Source organism: Schistocerca piceifrons, chromosome 8 (genome assembly GCF_021461385.2).
Source record: "Schistocerca piceifrons isolate TAMUIC-IGC-003096 chromosome 8, iqSchPice1.1, whole genome shotgun sequence".
Lineage (NCBI taxonomy): Eukaryota > Metazoa > Arthropoda > Insecta > Orthoptera > Acrididae > Schistocerca > Schistocerca piceifrons.
In genome coordinates this window covers 2280528-2303568 of record NC_060145.1, presented here as the reverse complement: position 1 = coordinate 2303568, position 23041 = coordinate 2280528, and the positions used below count along the sequence as shown (strand labels likewise).

Sequence of the window (23041 nt, the reverse complement as noted above, 5' to 3'; positions counted from 1 at the left end):
GTTGTGTAGTTATCTGAAGTCTCAGGTCTACCGCAATCGTTGGAAGTCATTATGGATGCTAAAAGACGACATCGGACGGCAATTTCTCACCACATGTACTGATACGCTGTATGGTACTGTTCACAACATTGTTCATAGGTTGTAGGTATTGTTGATGAATGATGGACGACATGTGGAGGGTGTGTTATAAAGAACATTGTCTTTCCTAAAAATCAGTTGTTACTCTAAATATTGCTTTTGTTTCATATGAAGCGCAAGTATTGATCATTTTCCGTACCATTTTTTGGTTTCAGTAGAACACTATGTCATTTCAAGCATCTGTGTCACTTTATTCATCCCTACGTGCATTATAAGTACTGTATTTTCAAGTGTTAACAGACTTAAGCGTCACCCTGTACACAGCACATGACGTCTTTACATTGAAACCAAACACCTCGATGAGTTGTGTAGTGGCAGCATTTAGTCGCAGGTGACTTCTAAAATAGTGTTCAGTCTTAATTGTAGTATTTTTGGTAAAGCTTTCTTTATTAGAATGATGAAATCGTGTGCAGCGCTTCGTTGAACCAAAAGTTATGTTAAGGGAAGTAATATTCCGCAGGAAAATTTGTTTTAAAATACAAAAAACAGCGGTTACAAATTTGGAGATTCGATGACTTTATGCGATGAAACTAAAGAGTGAGATCGTTATCAATCAGATGCGAATGACCGTTTATTTGATAGTATTTATTTAATGTCTAGATAATACGAATTGAATGATAAGAGTCATTAAATATCTGTCTCGTAATTTATGAAATAGATTAGGCGACACTCTATCCAGGTCAGAGAACGGTTGCTGTACAAAACGCCGAAGTATCAGTGTAAGTTCGAAAGAAGAGCCTCCCATAGGCGAGAGTATTAAACTGCTAATGGTTAACTGCTGAAGCATTCTTATCGAAGTGCCAGAGTTTGAAGCGCTCCTGAAAAGCAGTGAAGGTCACGTAATATTAGGTACAGAAAGCTTGTTGAAACCTGAAATTCATAGCAGTGATATTTTTGGGAATTATATAAGTTGATATCGAAAGGATAGGAAAATGGAAGTGGAGGTGGTGTATTTGTCACAGTAGATAAGAAACTCATAATCCACCAAGGTAGAAACGGAAGTGCATGTGAGACTGACTGGGCAAGACCCAGAATCAGGGGTGGGCATAAAATGATAATTGGGTCCTTCTGTCGGCCACCTGACACATCTCCTGATATAACCGAAAACTTAGAGAAAACCTCTGTTCACTTGTACGTATGTTCCCAATCATACTGTAATCATCGGTCGTCGAGACTTTAATCATCCAACAAATATTTGTTGGAATTACAGTTTCGCTAGAGGTGAGCGTGATAAGACATCCTGTGAAACATTACTAAATGCCTTCTCTGAAAACTCCTTAGAACAACACTCATGATGGATATATATTGGATCTAATGGCAACATATAGACCAGACAGCTTTTAGGATGTCTACATGGAAACTGGTATCAGTCACCACGACGCGGTTACGGCAACAGTGGTTAACAAAATACAAAGGAGAATTAAACAAACAGAAAGATATGTATGTGCACTAAAGCTGTCATTGGAGCTACTATCCTGACAGATTCAGCAGCTGGAGGTGTCTGTCGTACGCTGCATACCACCGATTTACCAAATCAAATGGTTCAAATGGCTCTGAGCACTATGGGACTTAACATCTGTGGTCATCAGTCCCCTAGAACTTAGAACTAGTTAAACCTAACTAACCTAAGGACATCACATACATCCATGCCCAAGGCAGGATTCGAACCTGCGACCGTAGCAGTCGCGCGGTTCCGGGCTGAGCGCCTAGAACCGCTAGACCACCGCGGCCGGCACCGATTTACCAATTCATTTTGAGCGACCTCAATTCTCTTTCAAGGCTTCCCTTGAAACACCGATAAACAAGACTCAGAGACAGAGAGGGGGGATGAGGAGCTGGACAAAGAGGGGGAAGAAATGAAAATAGAGAGGGAGGAGGAGGAGTTGGGCAGAGAGGGGGCAGGGAGGAGATTGACAAAGAGAAGGGGGAGACAGAGATTAGGATGTTCATCCAATTCCCACACATATTTAGCAACTGCGAAGCACTGCCAGGTTCGCTAATGTGTTATAACAGCAGGTATAGCAGTTTAATTTATTTCGATATGTACCAGCGTAGTTGCGAAAAATATTATCCGTTGCTGGTCCTCCTTAATACACCTGCCTTCCCCTTGTGTAAAATTACTCCACTATCTCCTCGAGTTCGAAACGTCTACAGGTGGCCGCCTTCCTTTCTCCGTAGCTCTGTGATTACTCTGCATTTAGACTCAGATCGGACCCCAGTATTTTTTGTAGCCTGCGCGCGACTTTTGGAGCCCCCAGAGCGGGGCCTGTCGGCGCTCACTACCGTTATCTTTTTCCTTGTCCCTGCCACCATGAGCAGCGGCTGCTGGCTGCTGACTTGTCAACTTTCCCTCCGTCATCAAAGGCCCTTTTCCATTTCCGCGTTCCCCTGGGCTTCCCAGAGCGCCGCTAAATCTAAGTGGGTCTCACGACTCCGACCATTCTAAGAACTGAAGTAAGGGGAGAAAAGCTATTAGAAAAAGGGTGCAAGTGATTTTGTACAATGATTCTTTTCACAATACACGACAACTGAACATGCGACGCGCATACATAAAAATACGGTACAATCTTACAAATAAAATCGATACACCTCGCCATTTGTTCTGGAGATGGTGACCATGTTAGAGCGAATTAAAGTTACCACTAAAGATCCAAAGAAAAAAAAATTAAAAACGACTAGTAAACACCTCTGTCTCCTCTCCCTCACCCCCTCTTTCCCCCAAAAACTCCCTCATTATTGTCCCATATGCCTCAAGAGCCCCTATCATATCCAGGACGCCAACTAGAAGGATACTTATGCATCAGGCTAAAATCGAACAAGAGCTACCCACCAATACGCTGATACTCTTACTAACATTGAACGCAATGCATTGATACTTTTGGCGGTGGTGAATATACACATTTACTAACTAACCTTGGGCCGGCCTGGAACCGCGCGACCGCTCCGGTCGCAGGTTCGAATCCTGCCTCGGGCATGCATGTGTGTGATGTCCTTAGGTTAGTTAGGTTTAATTAGTTCTAAGTTATAGGGGACTGGTGACCACAGCAGTTAAGATCCATAGTGCTCAGAGCCATTTGAACCATTTTGAATTAACCTTGGAATTAGTGTTAAAAGTTGTCATGAAACTGCAGTTTGTTTGTCGTTTGTGTGCACTGGTACGTGCGCGTGCTTTTGAATGGAACAGGAGAGCTGGCAGTATCTTAGGGAATAATTCCTGCTTCGCCTACTTGATGCTGTGTGTTTTCAAACAGTGGTTCCTGTGAATACTAAAAAGTGGTCACAACTATCTGACCCCTTTATTTTATATACTATATTATTTTATATACTCTATTTTATACATTGCTGGTCATATATTCCCAACAAATTGTAAGTAGAACAACGGCCAATACAGAACTGAAAAAATGTATGTATGTATCTACAATGTCAGTTTATTTAGTCTGCGTGCTGGCTACGGGAAACTGGTAGCCGGTACGCAAAATAAATAAATGGCGACTGTAGACAAAATGGTTCAAATGGCTCTGAACACTATGGGACTTAACATCTGATGTCACCAGTCCCCTAGAACTTAGAACTACTTAAACCTAACTAACCTAACGACATCACATACATCCATGCCCAAGGGAGGATTCGAACCTGCGACCGTAGCGGTCGCGCGGTTCCAGACTGTAGCGCCTAGAACCTCTCGGTCACGGCGGCTGGCGACTGTAGACACAAATATACTTTTTCAATACTGATGGTCATTAAAATCGCAACACCAGTAAGGCTAGCAAATCATCGAAACCCATTGTATCGACGTAAGGCAGGATAGGAAGGGCAACATAAGGTCTTGCGTTATCTTGTTGAGAGATAAAACCACGGAGACGTCAGAGACAGGACACAGCCGGCGGCATTAACACGTCATTGTGCGTCACCTGAGTAACAAATCCACGAGAGACATTTCAACATTTTTAAATCTCATTACAGGGGGACATAAGAAATTTTCCGTTTAAGGTCGTTGTTGCAGCATATATGCAACGTAGTGCTACTCCGGCCCGGGTACATAAGCACCGAAAATTGTGTTCAAATGTGTGTGAAATCTTATGGGACTTAACTGCTAAGGTCATCAGTCCTTAAGCTTACAGACTACTTACCCTAAATTATCTTAAGGACAAACACTCGCACCCACGCCCGAGGGAGGACTCGAACCTCCGCCGGGTCCAGCCGCACAGTTCATGACTGCAGCGTCCAAGACCGCTCGGCTAATCCCGCGCGCCCATAAACACCGACATTTAGGCAAGGAATTAGTGTGGGATTCGCGTCTGCGAAGTCCGTTGGTAAATGCGGGAACGTGAACTATGGCGATGTTATTTCCAAAGGGGCCCAACACGAGCAACGCATTGTTTTTCTTTTCTTGGCTGTCAAGGACCAACACCGCTAGACATCCATCGTATGAAGAGTGTGCATGGGGCATCGTGTCTGTAGAAAGCCACCGGCGCGCTGGGATGCTGCTGCTTAATGACAAGGCACGTCCCCATACTGTAAATGGAGTAACGCAGAAGCTGCGCCAACCCAAATGTGACACCCGAGCACCCGCCCTAAAGCCCTGACCTCTCTCTCCATGCAATTAGCACGCCTCCCGCCCCTTACAGAAGGCCTTGAACGGTCGACGATTCCAGTCAGGCGATGTGAGCGGCAGACAGTTGCGGACTTTTTCAGCAACAGGATACGGCGTTTTACCAAACGGGTACCTTCAACGTGGTGCGTCGGTGGGATGCACACGGCGATTTCGCCTGAATGGCCTTCGGCCTTCGAACGAAACCTTTCTGAGTGCCTCTTATAGTTTCTGAATTAATCGACTGTTGGTGACGTGGAACCACGAACGGACAAACACAATCGAACCGTGACCAGGCAGACCTCACGTACTGAGCCACCGTCGGCCACTGCCGGAGGTGGTCGTAAAAAATCACCTGAAATCAGCGGAAGGAATCGCTACCTGCAGTCAAGCTACCACAATGACTGCGTAGGGAGTTAATGGGTTACGCTCGTCGATCAGGTCCCCGCAAGCCACACACTTCTGTAATTAGTGCTAAGCGATGCGTGAGGTGACGTAAAGGTCGGCGCCGCTGCAGTGACGGATCACGCTATACCTGTGGCACGCGGTAGCTGCGTTGTGCTTAGACCACTGACACGTATAGAGCACGCATTTCGCTATCTCTCCGTGTTAAGGTTCGAAATCAACATTTAAGTCAAGTGACGGAGGGCAAAAAGCCGAGTTTCTGTCTTTACACACTAGGCGAAGGGAAGCCAACAGTTGCTGACATCCCATTTACACATGAAATAAAACACTGATTTTTACGGCTGAACGGCCTGTTGCATTAGTATTACACATATAGTATAACAGTTCACATATTTTCTTCAATATTAATGCGACAGTTATCATTTTTACATTTGGTCATGTGACAGTGTAACGAACAGCTTGGAACACCGTATTGTCAATTCTTTCTTTATGCAAACGACAGAATTACAGTCGTTCAGTGAATTCCTCTTTTCGTTACACTACGAGTCCTTCGGTTCACCACTTCCGCAGGAGTAAAAGACTAAATTTCAGTTTGGCAGCGAGCCTTTACTTTTCTGACGATTTCTTAACAATACCTATAAAAAGTTTATTATGTTTTTATAAGAAAAGACATTCATTTCTATCCGTACGCAAACTCCTTCCACAGGCTCTGGTGGGCCTGTCGTACCTACCGACCGCCACGTCATCCTCTGCCAACGGCGCCATCGGTTACGCTATGGAGGAGCACGGGTTTAGCAAACCACTCTCCTGACCATTGTCAGTTTCGGTAGCCTGGAGCCGCTACTGCTTGGTCAAGCAGCTCCTCAAATGGTCTCACGAGGCTGGACGCACCCCGTTCCAACCCTCCGGCCTAAGACTCATCCTTGGCAGTACTGGCAATCGAACCTGAGTCCTCCGCATGGCAGTCAGCTGCGCTGACCTCTCAGCTATGGAGGCGGACACTTCTATTCGCAACGTGTGTTCTTTTTTCCAGGAAATAAGCGTTTAGTTTTTTATGACTTTTGCTGAATCCAGTACCGATACTGAAACAATATCAAGATAAGAAACATTATATCCTACAAAACGTTGCCTACATAAAAACCTCTAGTAGTGACAGTAGGAGTGCAGTGCCGTTCTCACCCTGAACTGCTTCTTCTCCCCGAAAGTCCTCTCCTATCACCTCATGTCCCCCCTCCTATCCCTTCACCCCCTTCCCCTGCTGTTCCTTTCCTAAGCCACGCTATCGTGAGGGGAAGTTCATTGATGAGCAGAGGGGGCAAGGAGGAAGCGATGTGGGAGGGGATTCGGCGTTTTATTTTATCCGGAATCGGCATCGAATCCCTTCAACTAGCGAGTTATTCTGATGCATCAAAATCTTCGCCATTCACTGAGATACAGATATGAGAATCAGCACACACACTTTTAACTCGTGGAGAGATCTCCATAAGGATTCCGAACTAAGTTTACGATATAGCTTTGTGTAATCGTTTGGCTAAAAATTCTTCTTCTTGATAGCAAGGGCCCAAACATTTTCCTGTCTAGTCAGCGGAAAAACTGTAATCAGTATTGAGGTTAAGTAAAAACAAGGCTTGAAAGTGAACATAAAAAAATAAGGGCCTTGCAATTAATCTACTTATGTCTATACTAACAATAATTCTGTAAAATTGCCATGCCTTTGTACACGGTAATCTCAATTACTAAACAGGTTTTTATGGGATTTTCACTGGTACTTCAGAGCAGTTAGGGGCACTATATAGGCTACATTTCATCAAAATCGGATCACGGAAAAAAATATATTCATAAATATTATAAAAATATATGTATCTATGTTCCACATCTCCTCCAAAACCACTGGACCGATTACAACAAAACTTGATACACATACTATTTATTGTCTGGAAAGAATCGCTGTCGGGGTAAGAACAATCTGCTCATCAAAGGGGTGGGGCTAGGGGTGAAAAAGAAGTGTAGGCCACTACACGCGAATACACAGATTTTATTCACTCAGTATTTGAGAAAGGGAGCACTTAGTGACTTGCAATAAACTTTATATATAATATCAAACCTTAACGAAACGTTTTCTCGCGATCTCAGGTGCCACTAACAACTTTTACATGCGACAAGAATTTCTTTGGGTTTTGTGAAATATCATTTGACAATATTCTGCTGCGGTAGTCACTGAAGACATCAAGCATTGCTGTCTTGACAGCCAAACGCGTTTCACTCAGCACCTCTCTGTCTCTAACCCCACACTTTTTTTACACCTGTTGTGCAGTAAATTCTGTTTCTTTAGAAGGTTCTTTACAGTAACTGTATGCCAAGGAGGGCCCTTCCCATTATGGACTGTTCAGCACACGCACTTTTAACTCGTGGAGAGATCTCCATAAGGATTCCGAACTAAGTTTACGGCGTCCTTGCAATCTGGCGAACTGGAGGGGCCACAAAGTTTCGGACGATTCAGCTTCCATAGCAGAATTCTAATGGAAATTGCGCGTGGCTAGGGCCACCCGTCGGGTAGACCGTTCGCCTGGTGCAAGTCTTTCGAGTTGACGCCACTTCGGCGACTTGCGTGTCGATGGGTATGAAATGATGATGGTAAGGACAACACAACACCCTGTCCGTTGGCGGAGGAAATCTTCGACTCAGCCGGGAATCGAACCCGGGCCGTTAGGTGTGACATCCCGTCGCGCTGACCACTCAGCTACCAGGGGCGCCGGCCGGTGTGGCCGTGCGGTTCAAGGCGCTGCAGTCTGGAACCGCAAGACCGCTACGGTCGCAGGTTCGAATCCTGCCTCGGGCATGGATGTATGTGATGTCCTTAGGTTAGTTAGGTTTAACTAGTTCTAAGTTCTAGGGGACTAATGACCTCAGCAGTTGAGTCCCACAGTGCTCAGAGCCATACCAGTGGCGGACAGTATTCTAATAATAATATGATAAGATAAAAAGCGAAGTCCTCGAATTTTGGTCACGGGTCAGCTGGAATATTTTGTGTATCGTCACGGACTCCAAGATCGTTCTTAGAGTAGTTACAAGTATTTATTAGAATAATGCACTGAATGATGTTATACCAGAACTTATTGAAGAATATATTAGAACTCGTTAAGCTGATGGGACATTCAGTTTCATACCCCCCCACACGGGAGTGCCCTTCAACGAAGTCGTGGTGAACTACTCAGAATCGACGAAAATGAGACTTCCTCACTCAGACTTTTAAGCTCGAATACTCTACCGAATTATGGCAATATAACTTTAACTAAACATTCTGAAAGGTAGGCAATAAGCCCTCATTGAACCATATATTCCAAGTCAACTTTAGTTCCACGGAGTCAGAGCCGTTAAGCGGACCCCGTAACGGTACAGTGCTGTCTCTGGTAGAGCAAAAGTGACTGTTTGAAAGCAGGAGGTACGGTTGCAGAGTAGTGAGTGTGGAGATGTACTCGTGACCTGACCTATTCACGGCCAGTGCGTCCCGGGCCACAGAATCGTTCACAGACTGTTGCATTCATGCTGAGTGACTTGATATTGAGATATCATGGATATATGTAGCATTTGGAATAAGCGTACGAACTGTTACCTAAATACTGTATTGATGACATTGTAATACGTGTATCGTGTCGCGCAGGTTAACAGTTATCCGCGTCAAGGCGATTGTGCAGAGACGTGAGCACGCTCAGACTTGGTACTTCGGTGTGAAAAATAAATGTAAAGGCAAGTGCACACTAAATGATATTCTACGAGCGGCTGAAGCGTCGCCCCGTTATCGCGTCGCGGACAATACAACATCCGGGTCACTACCCTTACGTGGGCCCTGCTGAAAAGGAACTGTGCATTATCAGAACAAAAAATATTTATATTTTGTAAATCAGCCACCACAATTAAAAGTTAGAATATAGATGCGTATAAAGTTTTAATGTTACAAATAGACGAACGGTTTTACCAGAAACCTGTGTCAGTGATTTCGCAGTACGTCCTTCGCCGAGACAATTAGACGTTGATTACAGGCGCGCACACTGGCCAAGTGAGTCGTCTGGCTGAGTGAGCTGCCTTTTAATATATATATATATGTATTCTTTACTATCTTTATTCCCAAGAATTAGCAGCTTTCACTCAGTTAATACTAGGGAGAAATCCAACCTGCATTAGGATCGCTCTTCCTTAACTCTTGTGCAGAAAGGTGTCCAGTATACTGTCGCGTCCATTTTCAGTAAGCTACCACAAGAATTCAAAAACCTTGGCAGTAGTCCACGCGCTTTCAAATCGAAACTGAGGAGTTTCCTCGTGGATCACTCCTATTCTGTTGACGAGTTCCTTGAAAACCTAAGCTGATTCCTGTGCTAATTGTTGTTTGCGTTTGCTTAAGCTTATGGCTTGACTTTCTTCGGGTTAATAAACACTGTACTCGTATTTTACCTGTTATTACTTTTATATGTTAATTTCACGTACTGGCACGTTCCATGACCTTGGAGATTTGCTCCTCAGTTTGGTCCTACGGAACTAGACGTGCAACGTGTTCCTGCCGGCGTCCTTGCAAAACTTCAGAACCACCAGCCGTCTGAAACACAGTCACTTCGATCGTCGTCCTCATTTTCACCGCATTAACTTCAACACACCTCACTCAGGCTGCCACGATGTTTCTTTTGGTGAAGCTAGTCTCATGCTGCTTGCGTGGTGGAAATATGGAAACTCATCTTTTTTCCTGTTTCTCTTATTCAAACGAACCTTATAGCTCCCTACAGCAGCAGTAACTCTGATGACTTCGAAAGTGCGGACACAGAGAGCAGTCGGTGATTTCCTAAGGAGAAACGGCACCAGCATATAATGAACGCAGTCCAGCATCACCTTTGTCTTATGAGACATTACATATCTCACAAGACGTGGAATAATGACTAAGCGAGTCCGGTAAGGTTAAACGTCCATTCTCCTCAGCCAACATATACAGTAAGCGAGTTTTCCGATTTTTGGGTGGAAAAACTAATGAAGCAATCAACAAATCTTCTTGCGCGCTATCTATTGATTCTTGGACAACATTTTCTGATTTTTTAAGAAATGCTGTCATCATTAAGTCCCCCATCCGAAGAGTTAAATTTTCTGTGTCGAGAATGAGGTGTCTTCATGACGGAAATCCTACAATCTGCAAATCTTATCTGAAATCAAGAAAACAAACATTTTCTTTATCTATAGCATATAGCGCACGCAGTGATACCACGGTTTTTTGAAATGCGACATCATAATAAAATGGGGACGTTTGAAACAAAGTTTTAGTTTTGTCGTATGTTTTTGCAGTAACTAATGAATAAATTAAAATTGTTATTAGTCCTTGCGAACATGCCCAAGGAGCAATTCCGTGAAAAGAAAGATATCTTCATTGCCCTGTCGCCTGCCCTCTCCAACCGAGCGAGGTGGCGCGGTGGTTAGACACTGGACTCGCATTCGGGAGGACGACGGTTCAATCCCGCGTCCGGCCATCCTGATTTAGGTTTTCCGTGATTTCCCTAAATCGCTCCAGGCAAATGCCGGGATGGTTCCTTTCAAAGGGCACGGCCGACTTCCTTCCCCGTCCTTCCCTAATCCGATGAGACCGATGACCTCGCTGTCTGGTCTCCTTCCTCCAACCAACCAACCAACCTGCCCTCTCCCCCCCCCCCCCCCTCCCTCAATCCAATCCATACCGTCAGCTTGAGATACACTGTATCTGAATTATGAAACTTGGCTGAATTACTCCATTGGCCTGTCGCCAAGGATTAACAGCAATTTTTTTAACTTTTAATTTATTCAGTAGTTATCGCAAAAAAGTGACAAAAACACACGACAAAAGCCATCTTTGTTTCAAACGTCTGCCATTTTATTATTTTTTTGAAGTTTAAAAAAATTGTGCATTACTCCATGCTTTGTATTCCATTGCTTTCGAAAACTGTTTGTTTTTTGATTTCAGATAACATTTGCAGATTGCAGGACCTCCGTCGTGAACACACCTCATTTTGGACAGAGGAACCGTAACTCCGCGGACGGTGTCTCAGTGATGACTAAATTTCTTTCCAAAAAAATCAGAAAATATTGTCCAGAAATCAATAAATAATGTTCAAAAAGATTCACGTTCACTGCGGAGAATGGACGTTTAATTTTCACATATTTTATCCCCGTTCGGAGTTAGCTTCAGATCGCTAAACCCCCGCAAAATTTACGATTGCAATAGGGTATAAAACAGGACGTTATATGGAACTTCCTGGCAGATTAAAACTGTGTGTCGGACCGAGACTCGAACTCGGGACCTTTGCCTTTCGCGGGCAAGCGCTCTACCGACTGAGCTACCCAAGCACGACTCACGCCCCGTCCTAACAGCTTTACTTCTGCCAGTACCTCGTCTCCAACCTTCCAAACTTTACAGAAGCTCTCCTGCGAACCTTGCAGAACTAGCACTCCTGCAAGAATTAAAGCTGCGAGGACGGGGCGTGAGTCGTGCTTGGGTAGCTCAGTCGGTAGAGCGCTTGCCCGCGAAATGCGGTCCGGTACACAGTTTTAATCTGCCAGGAAGTTTCATATCAGCGCACACTCCGCTGTAGAGTGAAAATTTCATTCTAAGGACGTTATGTTCTTAAATTGATAAATAACTTACCACTGGATATCTAATAATGGTAATTAATTGATGCATAACTTAGATATTATGAGTTCCTTAGAATGAAATGTGGAGGACTAAACTTTTCAATGGTATAGTAGCAACGTAACAATTTTCCCACCTTACTGGTCTATGGTTAAGTAATTTTGCTGAAATCGTATGTATTACAGCCACATCAGATGTTTTACACTGAACCGTACCAGCCGAATCCAACAAAAACTCAAATGAAAATAAGTAAATAAATAAATGAATAAAATTATATGTATTAATCGACCACAATATTAGTGCAACTGAAAATGAGGACTCAGCAGTCGGCTTATCGTGATATTTCACGACGACACGCTAAACAACTTGACAGTATATGCACAACTGTCTTGAAACCGTTCACAGTGCGATGCGTTTTCCGTAGTCGCCACTGAACTTGCTCACCGTAATGTCACCGCGTGTTTCGCGTATCGGCCAAGTGCAGTAATATCGTGGTCGGGTAATATATGGCAGTTACGAATGCGTGGGGGCTTACGCGAAGCAGTGCTGCAGCTTGGGCAGGTCGCAGAGACTCGGACGGCTCGGCACGACACACTGTCAGCCGCGAGGCGCCGTGGCGCCGTGTCGCCTGCCCGCTATCACAGCCGTCGTAAACAAGTGTGGCGGACCTCTGTCAGCCACGGCAGCGTGGGTCACGGCCGCAGGCGACACTGCGCCGTAGCGTCAGCCGTCTTCCCTGGAGCGGTCGCACCGCATCGTCATCTGCCAACCGAGATACGATCGTATGTAGTACAATCGCAAAAGTGTGATCGCCTCGAGGAATATACGAATAGCAGAGCAAGTACTTTGAACCGGATGGCGAACGTTCCACAGAAGGCAAGCGCAGTGGGACCTCTAAAGTTCTCAACTTACCTAAACTATAAGGATGTGTCAAATGAAAACGATGTTGTTGTTGTGGTCTTCAGTCCCGAGACTGGTTTGATGCAGCTCTCCATGCTACTCTATCCTGTGCAAGCTTCTTCATCTCCCAGTACCTACTGCAACCTACATCCTTCTGAATCTGCTTAGTGTATTCATCTCTTGGCCTCCCTCTACGATTTTTACCCTCCACGCTACCCTCCAATACTAAATTGGTGATCCCTTGATGCCTCAGAACATGTCCTACCAACTGATCCCTTCTTCTTGTCAAGTTGTGCCACAAACTTCTCTTCTCCCCAATCCTATTCAATACCTCCTCATTAGTTATGTGATCTACCCATCTAATCTTCAGCATTCTTCTGTAGCACCACATTTCGAAAGCTTCTATTCTCCAAACTATTTATCGTCCATGTTTCACTTCCATACATGGCTACACTCCATACAAATACTTTCAGAAACAACTTCCTGACACTTAAATCTATACTCGATGTTCGGCGGGGTCAGGGATTTTCTCTGCCTCGTGATGGCAGGGTGTTGTGTGCTGTCCTTAGGTTAGTTAGGTTTAAGTAGTTCTAAGTTCTAGGGGACTGATGACCATAGATGTTAAGTCCCGTAGTGCTCAGAGCCATTTGAACCATACTCGATGTTAACAAATTTCTCTTCTTCAGAAACGCTTTCCTTGCCGTTGCCAGTCTACATTTTATATCCTCTCTACTTCGACCATCATCAATTATTTTGCTCCCCAAATTGCAAAACTAATTTACTACTTTAAGTGTCCCATTTCCTAATCTAATTCCCTCAGCATCACCCGACTTAATTCGACTACATTCCATTATCCTCGTTTTGCTTTTGTTGATGTTCATCTTATATCCTCCTTTCAAGACACTGTCCATTCCGTTCAATTGCTCTTCCAAGTTCTTTGCTGTCTCTGACAGAATTACAATGTCATCGGCAAACCTCAAAGTTTTTGTTTCTTCTCCATGGATTTTAATACCTACTCCTAATTTTTCTTTTGTTTCCTTCACTGCTTGCTCAACATAAAGATTGAATAACATCGGGGAGAGGCTACAACCCTGTCTCACTCCCTTCCCAACCACTGCTTCCGTTTCATATCCTTCGACTCCAATAACTGCCATCTGCTTTCTGTACAAATTGTAAATAGCCTTTCGCTCCCTGTATTTTACCCCTGCCACCTTTAGAATTTGGAAGAGAGTATTTTAGTCAACACTGTCAAAAGCTTTCTCTAAGTCTACAAATGCTAGGGACGTATGTTTGCCTTTCCTTAATCTAGCTTCTAAGATATGTCGTAAGGTCAGTATTGCCTCACGTGTTCCAATATTTCTACGGAATCCAAACTGATCTTCCCCAAGGTCGGCTTCTAGTAGTTTTTCCATTCGTCTGTAAAGAATTCGCGTTAGTATTTTGCAACTGTGGATTATTAAACTGATTGTTCGGTAATTTTCACATCTGTCAACACCTGCTTTCTTTGGGATTGGAATTATTATATTCTTCTTGAAGTCTGAGGGTATTTCGCCTGTCTCATACATCTTGCTCTCCAGATGGTAGAGTTTTGTCAGGACTGACGCTCCCAAGGCTGTCAGTAGTTCTAATGGAATATTGTCTTCTCCCGAGGCCTTGTTTCGACTCAGGTCTTTCAGTGCTCTGTCAAACTCTTCACGCAGTATCATATATCCCATTTCATCTTCATCTACATCCTCTTCCATTTCCATAATATTGTCCTCAAGTACATCGCCCTTGTTCAGACCCTCTATATGCTCCTTCCACCTTTCTGCTTTCCCTTCTTTGCTTAGAACTGGGTTTCCATCTGAGCTCTTGATATTCATACAAGTGGTTCTCTTTTCTCCAAAGGTCTCTTTAATTTTCCTGTAGGCAATATCTATCTTACCCCTAGTGAGATAAGCCTCCATGTCTTTACATTTGTCCTCTAGCCATCCCTGCTTAGCCATTTTGCACTTCCTGTCAATCTCATTTTTGAGACTTTTGTATTCCTTTTTTTCCTGCTTCATTTACTGCATTTTTACATTTTCTCCTTTTATGAATTAAATTCAATATCTCTTCTGTTACCCAAGGAGTTGTACTAACCCTTGTCTTTTTACCTATTTGATCCTCTGCTGCCTTCACTACTTCATCCCTCAAAGCTACCCATTCTTCTTCTACTGTATTTCTTTCCCCCATTCCTGTCAATTGTTCCCTGATGCTCTCCCTGAACTCTGTACAACCTCTGGTTTAGCAGTTTATCCAGATCCCATCTCCTTAAATTCCCACCTTTTTGCAGTTTCTTCAGTTTTAATCTACAGTTCATAACCAATAGATTGTGGTCAGAGTCTACATCTGCCCCTAGAAATGTCTTACAATTTAAAACCTGGTTCCTAAATCTCTGTCTTACCATTATAGAATCTATCTGAAACCTGTCAGTATCTCCAGGCTTCTTCAATGTATACAACCTTCTTTCATGATTCTTGAACCAAGTGTTAGCTATGATTAAGTTGTGCTCTGTGCAAAATTCTACCAGGCGGCTTCCTCTTTCATTTCTTAGCCCCAATCCATATTCGCCTACTACGTTTCCTTCTCTCCCCTTTCCTACTACCGAATTCCAGTCACCCGTGACTATTAAATTTTCGTCTCCCTTCACTATCTGAATAATTTCTTTGATTTCATCATACATTTCTTCAATTTCTTCGTCATCTGCAGAGCCAGTTGGCATACAAACTCGTACTACTGTAGTAGGCGTGGGCTTCGTGTCTATCTTGGTCACAATAATGCGTTCACTATGCTGTTTGTAGTAGCTTACCCACACTCCTATTTTTTTTATTCATTATTATGACTATTCCGGAGCAGACGTGTCTGTTGTTTCGTGTACACTGCAGAAGTTTCGCTGGGAGACCCTTAGACATCAGTCATATAGTCCCAATCTTGCCTAATGCGATATCCATATTTTTGGCCGGCCTGGGTGGCCGAGCGGTTCTAGGCGCTGCAGTCTGGAACCGCACGACTGTTACGGTCGCAGGTTTGCATCCTGCCTCGGGCATGGATGTGTGTGATGTCCTTAGGTTAGTTAGGTTTAATTAGTTCTAAGTTCTAGGGGACTGATGACCTTAGAAGTTAAGTCCCATAGTGCTCAGAGCCATTTGAACCATATTTTTGGGGCCCCGAAAAAGACATTCGTGGCCACCTATTTTCTTCAGACGAACGGGTGCACGCCAGGATACAACCATGTTTCCGTAGGCAATCACAAACATTTTTGCCTGGATCCACTGACAGTCTTGTCTCTCAGTCGGATTAATGTGTTGACTGTTGGCGATTACTTTTGGAATATTAAAACAGTTGACTTACTTTTTAGGATTCCCTATTACAATCAGTGAAAACGGAACCGTTACTGGATGACATTCTTGTCATCTGTCCGTCTGTCTGTTAGACTTCAAAGCCCTTTTCTTCAGGAACAGGTTGGAGTACCAATTTGAAATTTACGTCACATACTAAGGTGTATAGTGCCTTGACGCTGTAATAAATATTAGCTTCTACGTCAATGCAGTGAGAAGATACGGCCATTTATGTCTCATATTTTGATACTCGCAAACTCACTTATCACACACTGGACTCGCATTCGGGAGGACGACGGTTCAATCCCGTCGCCAGCCATCCTGATTTAGGTTTTCCGTGATTTCCCTAAATCGTTCCAGGCAAATGCCGGGATGGTTCCTTTGAAAGGGTACGGCCGATTTCCTTCCCACTCCTTCCCTAACCCGAGCTTGCGCTCCGCCTCTAATGACCTCGTTGTCGACGAGACGTTAAACACTAACCACCACCACCTCACTTATCAAAACCTGTAGGGTACTTCCCATTGACCTCTAAGCATGACATTTGCCAAGAAGCGATGTTTCACACTACAACCAAAGGAAAAATCTGGAAATTATGAATTTGTAATTAAATCACACGATTTTTTTTGTCGTTTGTTTCCAGACTGTCTGTCCGTCCGTCTGTTAAGACCCCTTTTTCTAAGGAATGGGTAGACACATCAGGTTGACATTTATGTCGCTTACTGAGGTCTGTAGTCTTTTGGTGGTGTAAAAATATTAAACTTCTAACTCAGTGCAGTCAAAAGATGCGGCCATTTATGTTACATATTTTCATACTCGCAAACTCACTCATTAAATCTATAGGTTACTTTTCCTTGACGTTGAATCACGAAATTTGGCAGGAGGAAAGGTTTCATAGTGCAAGTAAAGAAAACATTCCGAAAATTGTTAATTTATAATTATATCATACCAAAAAAGTATTTCTTATGTCAGTTGTTATGTGACTTCAAATCTGAAGTTAAAACGCTCTCGAAAGTCTTAGAATCCGTGAGACAGATGTCTTGCCAGTATCAGTGCCGATAAGAGGTAAAAACGGTGGAAATCCTCGATTCCCGGAAGGGAAGAAATATATGTATACTTAATTAACTCTCTCTCTCTCTCTCTCTCTCTCTCTCTCTCTCTCTCTCTCTCTGTCATACGTCTAGTTTTCAGTTAAGAGCCCCCTTATGTTTATCGGACATTCTGAGTAGCACTATAAGATCGTTCGCTGCCGATGCATTCGTCCACAATAAAATATCGCCATTGAATAATCGTAAGAGAATTGTAGGAATACTTGCATAAAATTTGAACCTGCTTTAATGAATGCTACCTTTCCTTAAAAGTCGATAAATGTAAGATAATGCCTATAGCGACGGAGACCCCGACAGTATCTGATAATGGGATCACTGGTGAACATCTTGACCACGTTACATTGTATAAATACCTAGGGGCAATAATAAGAAGCTATACGAAATGAGACCAACACGTAAGATCTGTATTAGGGAAAGCTAATGGGAGACTTCGGTTTGTGGGGACGGTTCTGGGACTGTGCAGAGCACCTGTGCCGAAAATCACTTGCAGGGCACTAGAGCAACCAAATTTTGTTCCAGAGCTTGGCTGTCCCACCCAGTAGGTAGTGCTGGTTTCAAGGCTCGAGCGAAAGCGACACATGCGGCCAGTTGAGGCACCATGCTCAGCGGTACGCCAGAGGCGACCAGGTGCTAAACTTTTACACAGGATGTTTCCAGATTAGTAGCGAAAACTGACAAAAGTGTGCGAGAACAGGAACGAAAGCTTTCCAGTAATGGTTGGTTCACAAACGAGCCGCTTGTGAGATAATTGCGAATTGCTTTACTACGATGATTGTGTGTGATTTCCCATCTCCTCCCCTCCCTCCCTTCTTCCCCCCTCCCCATCTCCTCCCCTCCATCCCTTCTTCCCCCTTCCCCATCTCCTCCCCTCCCTCCCTTCTTCCCCCTCTCCATCTCCTCCCCTCCCTCCCTTCTTCCCCCCTCCCCATCTCCTCCCCTCCCTCCATTCTTCCCCCCTCCCCATCTCCTCCCCTCCCTCCCTTCTTCCTCCCTCACCATCTCCTCCCCTCCCTCCCTTCTTCCCCCCTCACCATCTCCTCCCCTCCCTCTCTTCTTCCCCCCTCCCCATCTCCTCCCCTCCCTCCCTCCCTTCCTTCTTCCCTCCTCCCTCGTCTGTATGCCCCTGGCAGATCCTCTCTGCTCGTCGTCACCAGTGTACTGCGTCGGTGTTGTGGTTAGTGCTGTTCTCCTGTGCGTTCAGAGCTGGTGAGTTTCATTGTGTGCTGGACTTGTACATAGTCTTATTGTCAGTGGTTATTATGTGCCACGCCGTCCGTCGATACTTTTATGATCCAGTGTGTGCTTTTGTTTGTGTGCTAATTTTTTACGGATTTTATCTGCATTTTACAGTCGCCACCTTTTTGTCTTTTCTCTTCCGTACTGTTCCCATTTTTTATGTATATGTACACCATATTTTCTCCTTTCTGTTCTTTCAAATGTCTTCCTTTGTATAATTCGTGTCTTTCGGCTGAAGAGCAGCGCATATGCTGTTGCCAGCCCGCCCCAGATGAGGCATTGAAATACAATAAAGGAAAAGAAAGCAACCGATTTGTTTGCTGCCAAGCCTACCTTCATCACACAGTAGTCTTTAATGAACTGTGACGAGAGCCTGAACAACAGCTGTACACGTACTAGGCCATGTGTAACAACTCCGAAATACTGGTGTGTAGTTTAATGTACAAGCGATGTAGGTTAGGTCACGGGTGGTAATATTTGTATATTATGCTGCGACTATACACTTCTTGGATTTTTAACACTGATAATGGATAGTTATTAGCCGAAATGTGGATCTGCTCTTATAAAGCCAGAACGGAAACGACAACGGAATGCCGCTCTTTACCATCACAGTCGTGAGCGCTTTCCACTTTGAACTGCGAATGTGTGCTTACGAGCCGGCACTGACTTCAGCATCAAATATCATCCTAGTTAGTGTAAACGTATTTGAAATGTAAACTTTTCGATTAATTCCCCATCTCTGTTTCGACTCAAATTTGACACAAGGCCAACGTTAACAAGAAATACAGCGCTTGTTCAGTACGTTGCGTTACGTATAAAATTAGCCTATATCTTTTGTCCACGGGCAAATCACATTAATGCGACCACAGACTAAGTTCGGCGTCAACATGCAATAACCACTCACAGACGGCGCGTTGCGGCGCTAGGGTAAAGGGAATATGAAGCAGAAAACAGTGCAGGCGTTGTTGTAACGTTGAAATAGACCTATTTACCTCCCGTCCGAAAGGGCATAAGCCAAGCGTGAAAGCGTTCCCGAAATCACTAAGTTTGTAAACTGTTTGTGTGCCGCCGTGGTTAAAGTGTAGCATACATTGCAGAACGGCTCTCTGCAACACCGGCGCCGAGGCGACTGTCACGCTCCACGGACTATAGACGACAGCTGTGAACGACGCTTGTCGAGATGTGTTCGAGCGAACAGGCGCGCAACCGCTGAGCAGCTGACCGCCCAGGTGAACCGAGGGGCCACCAACAGCAAACGTGGCTGCGAACGGTCTTCGCAGTAGGCGCCTGGTTCATGCACTCGTGCTGACAGCTGTTCGCTTCCAACGACAGCAACTGCATTGGAGCGAGGTCATCGGTGTCATTGGATTAGGGAGGGATGGGGTAGGAAGTCGGCCGAGACCTGTCACAGGAACCATTCCGGCATTTGCCTGAAGCGATTTAGCGAAACCACGAAAAACCTAAATCGGGATGGCCGGACGCGGGATTGAACCGTCGTCCTCCCGAATGCGAGTCCAGTGTGCTAACCACTCCGCCACCTCGCTCGGTGACCGCAACGGGACATCCACTGAGTGGCGACGGGTGGTCTTCTCAGTTTAACGAGGCTTTTTTGCTGCATAGAACAGGTGGCCGTTGGCGTGTAGAGCGCGAAAATTCCGAGAACAAACACACTGCGACAATCGTCGGAACGGTTCAGGGCTAAAGAAGGGAGTGTTATGGTCACAGGAATGTTTCCGTGGCGTTCCCTGGGTGACCTCGTCATTCTGGTGGGGCGCAGTGGATCGACACAAGTATACGTCTATCCTTGCGAACCGTGTCCACCACAAAGTGCAATTTGTTTTTCCTCAGCACGGTGCATCTACCAGCAGGACAATGCAGCGTGTCACTAGCCCGCAATGAGTGGTTCGAAGAGCACCAGGGTCAGCTTTCCGTGTTATGCTGGCCACCAAATTCGTCGGATTTATACGCAGTCGAGAATCTGCCGGACCACCTCCATCGGGCTGTTCGTGCCACGAATCCTCAACTGAGAAATCTAGCGCAGCTGGCCACGAGATTGGAGTAGGCACGGCTCCACATCCCTTCCGGTACCTTCCGGAGCGTTCATGATTCTCTTCTTGCACGTCTCGCAGCGGTGTGCGCTGAAAAACGGGGTTATTCCGATTTTTGACAGGTGGTCACATTGATGTGACTGGACAGTTTAAGCTCTGCTTCACTTTTCCCAATGAAGTATGAGATAATTTGTACACTGCACTGCGGGAAAAATGCAAGTCCTTCAACGACGAGGTCGTTCAAATGACAAGTGATGTGACAGATCGTTCATCATTGTAGCAGTGTATCATAACTAGTTCACACCGAAGAAAACACACATGTAACAGTAAAACGCGCCCAAACAGTCGCAACATTAGACAGTGTTCCCCTCTTTGTCGCCAACGCAGGCCTGTACTCTCGCATGTAAATGGTCATGAAGGTGTGGAGTGGCATCCTCCGATCGATTGTTCCAGACATCTTGCGCCTTTTGTTGTAATTGGGCAGTGGTTCTTCTCGCCCTGGATAACGAGTAAGTTAAGCAGCCTTGTGTGGACGGCATTGCCCTGCAGAGAAAGCACGTCATCTTCCCGTCAAAGAAATCACAGTAGCGCTACTCTGTAATGCAGCGGGCACAGTTTACTTTACCCTACAGAAACACCAAATGTGACAGCCAGTTGTAACTTATGGCCCACCACACCGTGAAACATGTTCTGGGACCTGTGTGTCGTGGCCGAATGCAGTCTGGAATAAGCAGCTCACAATGCCTGAGCCATACTGGTATACTTCTATCACTCGCAAACAAACATAACCTACTCTCATCAGTGATGAGAACAGGGTGCCGTTCCGCCCTCCAGTCGACTCTTTAACGACACCAGGGTAGCCACGATTGACGGTGTCATGGTGTCGGTGGTGGCCTGGCCAGGGCTACTCGCGGTCTCAATCCCACTGCAAGCAGACGGTTCCCCGCGGCCTCTGATGACGCAGCAGGTGCGACATGTGCCCGGGGTTCGTCCCTGGATGATGTTCGGTCGACCACCAATGCTCACACGAAACGTCGATCTCGAGGTGCTTCTACACTATTTGGACATCTAGAATTTGGTCTGTAGGTCTGGGAATGTTTCACGCAACGTTAGTGAAAGCAGCTACAGACCAACGATACATGGTGCCAAACGTGTTTCGCAGTCCGTCAGTATGTTCATCCAGCTTCCCACTGGCACACAGTCCGACTTCGTTCAAACGGTTGAAAGTGGAATACTTACTCGTTGGCATGCATGGTTGTGACCAAGATTCGCGCCAAATGAATCACTAACAGTACAACCTCTCAGTATGCACATATCGTGCCCTGCTGCCACTGAACGCAGTCCTTGGGGATGCTGCAACTAAAAAGTAACAGAAATTTTATATTTCCATTCAATCACTAAGTATAATGGAGAGGGCATTTTACTGAAGATAGAACAATATGACAGGTATTGTTCTTTTTGCTTTCAGTAAAAGCTTCAAATGAGCAGGTGACTTTCCTCGAATGGAACTTAATTGTTTCTTCTTTTAATATTCGGCACTGGAATAAGATTCAGATATCTGTTTCTGTTACAGTGCAATATCTATGTAGTACTTATTTTAAAATAAACAGCAACAAATTTCTACAGTAACCCGATTTAGATTTTTAAAGGCTTTACCAAGACGCCAAGGAAAGGTAACTGATATCTGAGATAGGAGGAGCGCCAAATGATACCTGTGTGGAAAAATATTTTCGAACCGGCCTTGTGAGGCATAACAACAAACATCTAACAGATTTAGAGACGCTCTCCTAGGCCCGTAACGTGTATGTATAGCCCCGTATAGACCAGAAACTCTTAGGGAACTAAAATGGGAACCCTTGGAAGGAAACCGACGTAGTTATCGAGAAACCATATTAGTAAAATTTAGGTACACTGTATGCGAAAAAGATTTTGCAACTATTATGCTGCACCATCGTGTATCTCGCGTAGGGATCGTGGGCATAGGGCATGCACAGAGTCGTAGAGACAGTACAGAGGCATATGCTCAGTATGTGAATTGAATAAGAATGAAAATCGATACCATTGGTAAACTGTGTCTTATGTCATGCAGCGCACGGTGCATTGCGGAGTATAGATGTCAATGAAGAGATAGATGTCTCTTCAGTTTTCGGTTGCCGAATGAACTTTCCGTCTACAGTGGAGAACTAAATGTACTTTACGAGTCTGAGCACTGGAAGAATTCCTTGGAACTGTTTGGTTCCATCTGTTACTACCCCACTGGACGAAACGATGCCGAAATGTGCTGCCCTTCTTTGCATCTTTTCTCTCTCCACTATTAACTCTATTAGCTAAGACTCTCATACAGACGAGCAGTACTCAAAAATACGTCGAACGACGTTTTCGTGCACTACTTCTTCCACGGATGAACTGCACTGTTCAGTCACATTAATGTGACCACCTGTAAAAACCCTGAATAACCAGCTGTTGCAGCGCTCACTGCTGCGAGACGTGCAAGAAGAGAGTCTGTGAGGTCCCAGAAGTCACCGACAGGGGTGCGGAGCCATGCAAGAAGAGGGTCCATGAGGTCCCAGAAGGCACCGACAGGGATGCGGAACCGTGCAAGAAGAGGGTCCATGGGGTCC

The 23041-nt window shown here is 44.9% G+C and overlaps 1 non-coding gene across 1 annotated transcript; it reads right to left on the bottom strand.

The window, feature by feature from the left end:
- Positions 1-11413: 11413 nt before the first annotated feature.
- Positions 11414-11488, bottom strand: Trnas-cga. The gene has a single exon. It is a non-coding gene; the product is annotated as a tRNA-Ser (tRNA).
- Positions 11489-23041: the final 11553 nt, after the last annotated feature.